Raw genomic sequence first — 4,808 nt, forward strand, 5'->3', positions numbered from 1 at the left:
GTTTCCTCCCGCCTCTGCCCCGCCCACGACAAGGTGAAACTTTCTAGGTGGAGAAGTTTTCTCGCCCTGGCTGCGCGCTCTCCTCCCCCAGCTCAGGCAGTCTGAAGTTAGCACAGCCGGAGATAAGCGAGACCGAGACTCCCCCTCCTGGCGCTTGGGAGGCGAGTGTCACCCCGGGCGCAGAGGCAGGGCGCGCACCCTCCTGGCACTCCGCTCGCTGACCCCGGGAAGGGCGCGAGCTCTGCTCTCCGCTTCTCCCACGTCTCCGCTAACCGCCCCGCGCCCACCCGAGTATAGAGAGATTTGGGCACCGCAGACACAAGGAGTTCACTGTTAGAGGCGGAGGTAGAAGTGGATGGATGAATTGTCCCAATGATTTCATTATGCAACGATTATCCTCTACTGTAATAACTCAGAATTCTGCAAGGAAGAACAACAGAGGAGTTTAACCACGAGGAGACTTCCATTTCTTTTTCTTTTTCTTTTTTTCATAGCCGGAAGCAGACTGATTAAATAACTGGGCAAATAGCGATGAACAAGCAAAATAGAACAAAAGTTTAATTCTTGAATGTTGAAGTCTTACGATGATTTTTAAAACAGAGCTTTTGGGGCCTTGGTGAACTCTATTAGGTGCAATTGTGTTGGGATAACTTTATATTTCGCTATAAAAATTGACACCTACAAGAGTAAATGAACACTCAAAGGTAATAGGATCTAAGGAACGGGCATTGCTGGTTAGGACTTGAATTTGTTCCGGCTCTTATATGGGCCTGTTCAAGCATCTCACACGGGCTTGTTCAATCATGGTAATAGATAATGAGACATAGATCTCTTCGTTATTGAAAGTCATGGGTTAAAATAACAGTTACTATGCAGGTTCAGGTCTTATTTACTACAGAATGAAAGATAGAAAAATACAGTGAGAATAGTTATCATTTCCCAAGTGCCAGGCATTACCAGAGGTTACATAAGAGTGATTTCAATCTTCAAAAGAGATTATCTCGTGATTCCCCAGTTTTATGGAAAAGGAAAGTTCCCGTTACGTTACTATTGAATTGAACCATTTTGCAGGTAAAGAAACTGAGTCCCTAAGAGTTCCCGAAAGAGTCACACATCTGGTTAGTAAGAGGGGCAAGGTTAGAACTTAGCTCTCAGCCCAGTCAGGTGTCCTTCACACCATACCAAGAGGCCTCCGCTGGCTAAATAAACAACGCGACCTGACTGGAGATTTCCTGATACTGCATGGCATAATTTATCAATGACTACAGCTCATTTAAAAAAAAACAAAAAACAAAAAACAAAAAACAAATTTACTGGTTATAAGGCACTTGGCCTATTTATGGACAGATCAATTACAGATTTTGGGTTCAGTAACAGCTTTCAATAAAAGGTGAATAAATTAATGAATTTAAAAAGTTTTACACACACACACACTCACACACACAGCCATGGTTGTCTAAAGGAATGATTAGAGTGCTGTTTCTATTTCCTGGTTTCCATAGCAATATGTTAACTGGATTTTTAGATCACATTATGTAGTTGCCTTAACAGGTTTTCTGAGTTTGAGTGCCATGATAAAAATATAAAAGAAAAAATTTACAATTAAAGTTGTAGAAAGACCCAGAAAAGCCAGTGCAAACTGGAAAATAAAATAGATGATAAATACAAACAACCTGTTATGTATTTTCAGCACTGAAGCTTCCTAGTTTATAATAACTAACAAAATTTCAATCCAATTTGAAACTGTATTGAAAATGGTCATTTCACTTATTAACTGTAAATAAGGAGATAACATTTAATGAAAATAGCATAGCTAACGATAGCATAACTGAAAGTATCTGGGTGTGTGAAGGTCAAGTAATTTTTACACACTACCTAGACAGATTTGATTGGGAAAAGGTTTACAGATAATTTCAGATTTTTGGAAATGAATGGGAACAGATATTTCAAAAGGTAATAAGAGTTCTGTAATTCAATTTTGGTTTTGCAGCACTTTTAATTGTTGCTGTTTAACTTTCCTTGGGTTCATGGCATGGGTGACACACTGTATGATGAAGTTCTGTTGGTATTTTCTTAACCAAACCAAATCCCTTGTGGTCCACACTGTTGGCTGGCTAAGCCAGCACCTGTTCCCAACAAGATTTTTCTGTTCCTGCCTCCACTCTTGGGGCTGGAAAAGAGAAATACTTGCTTTCCCAGACTCCTTTGCAGCTAGACGTGGCCGTGTGATATCATTCCGGTAATGAGGTGTAAGCTGAAGTCTGCTGGGGCCTTGTGGGAAAGAGTTTAAGGCTGGTGCCACTCCTTTTTCTTTCTTGCTTCTTGATTTCATATATGATGCCCAGTGAAGAACTATCCATCTTGTGACCAGCGTGCAGAAGTTGGTGCTGACATTGCTGGGCTACAGCACTATTGCCAGTACATACCTGCTTCCAGATTTCCTGTTTTGTGGGGAAAAACAAAAACAAAAACAAAACTTGTTCCAAACACTGGTAGCTAGGACTCCTGTCACTTGCAGCCAAAAGCAATTAAAACTGATAGACCCCCTCAAATGGGGAACAACACCTCCAAGACTGAGTTGAGCACAATAGTTAAGAGTTTTAGAACCAGACAACCTGGATTTCAATCCCAGCTCTGTCTCTTGCTAGCCGTGTAACTACAGGCCAGTGGATTACACTCTCTTGTGTGTCATCTGTGAAATGGGGATCATGATAGGGTTATTGTGAGGATAAAATGAGGAGCTACAAGTAGAGCACATGGAACAGTGTCTGGTAAAATATAAATGATCCAAAGGCATGAGTGGTTCTTATCCACCCACTTGTGGATAACATAATGTTGAACTATAAACAGGATCCCATCTCTTAACTTTGAGATGGGCCTAGTGGTAGCTGTGACGAAGACAGAGGAACAGTCACCTCCTGCTCTAATATGCCCCATCTTTTTTTCTCTCCCTTTAACAAATTAAAATTCGGATCTTTGAAGGCACTCTTGAAGTTGGTGTTGTTTTTGAAATAAAAATGAAAGCAGTCTCCTAAGAATAGGGGCTTCATGCTTGCAGTGTGTGGTGAAAAGGCCCCCAGACATACACAGGTGCACAGAATGTTTTTAAAAGTGTGAATTGTGGTAGAAAGACCATATGCTCTGCTGTTTGCCACTGACCTACCATCTTCTCTTAGGTTGCATTTGACCCACCTCTAATCTTGATGTCACTTTCTCCTGTAGGCATTAGGATCTGTGATCCCTGCCTTAAAGAGTAGTTACTCTGGAACGCCTTCTCTCACTCTGTTTTTCCCTTCCTCCTGCCCCATCACCCCTATTATTGTGCCTATAGCAAATGTCTCTACAAAAAGACAATAGAAGAATTCAGGTAATGGCACCTAATATCATTTCTGAGCACAAATAAAATTTGGAAATATAGAACTCCTATTACCTTTTCAGAGCTATGTCATGTACATTCAAATGTTGAAGGTTTTGAAAATTCATGTGGTAAAACAAAACAGCAAAACCGAACCAAAAACTGAAAAAAACCTTTTTAACTTTGCTTACTTACCCTACCATCTCCCCAATTTAATTGACCACAGAGTGCTTTGATTTTTCTTAATATCTTCAGTGTCAATTTCCTATAAAATTAGTTTTATAGATTATACACATTAGGAAACTTTGCCTTAAAAAATGGAACTGCCAGCTACAGAGGGTTAAAACTGGGCACTTTGGACATGAACTGCTTTTATGTTGATTTATATTGGTCATTTATGTGTGGCTGGGCTCTCTAAAAATAAATATGCAATGTTAAGTTATCTAAAAATATGACTGAGCATACTTAACATTGAGGACAAGAACAAGACTGCTAGGCTACAAGCTAAAGTATCACAATGTTAATTAGAAGACTTAGGAAATTGTAGGCAGAAAAATTAAAAATATATTACCATCTCCAACAGGGTGCTGCAATTCTGTTAGCGATTTGGTTCATTTTCACATCCAGCTTATGACCTCTCTCCGAAAATCAGGCAAAGGTATAATGAATTTAACTCTCATTTATTAAATGTGTACCATGTATTCATCATGAGTTTGGAGCTCTGCTAACATCCTCATTAAAAAAAATCTCCAGAATAGGTATCATCCTTCTCGGTTTACATTGAGGGAAATGAGGCTCAGAGAGATCATGTAACCTATTCAAAGTCACACAGCTGTCTTAAGTCTGTGTCATTCCAGAATGACTGCACTTCCATTATAATTATTTATTTATTTATTTATTTTAATTGAGATGGAGTCTTGCTTCGTGGCCCAAGCTGCAGTGCAATGCAGTGCAATGGTGTGATCTCAGCTCACTGCAACCTCTGCCTCCCAGGTTCAGGTGATTCTCCTGCCTCAGCCTCCTGAGTAGCTGGGATTACGGGCTCCCGCCACCATGCTAATTTTTGTATTTTTAGTAGAGACAGGGTTTCACCATGTTAGCCAGCGTGATCTTGAACTCCTGACCTGAAGTGATCCACCTGCGTCGACCTCCCAAAGTGTTGGGATTACAGGCGTGAGCCACCACGCCCGGCCTCCGTTATAATTATTTTAAACTGTCTCTGCTTCTGTAGTGAATGAGGCAGTCATTTAACTGGGAGCAGTAGACATATATATTTTTTTAAGCTTTTATGTTAGGCTCAGGGTTACATGCACAGGTTTGTTACACAGGTAAACTCGTGTCATGGGATTTGTGGTACAGATTATTTCATCACCGAAGTATTAAGCCTAGTACCCAAAAGTTATTTATTTATTTATTTATTTATTTATTTGAGAGGTAGAACTTAAGGCATTCT

The sequence above is a fragment of the Mandrillus leucophaeus genome, unplaced genomic scaffold (assembly GCF_000951045.1).
Source record: "Mandrillus leucophaeus isolate KB7577 unplaced genomic scaffold, Mleu.le_1.0 Scaffold603, whole genome shotgun sequence".
Lineage (NCBI taxonomy): Eukaryota > Metazoa > Chordata > Mammalia > Primates > Cercopithecidae > Mandrillus > Mandrillus leucophaeus.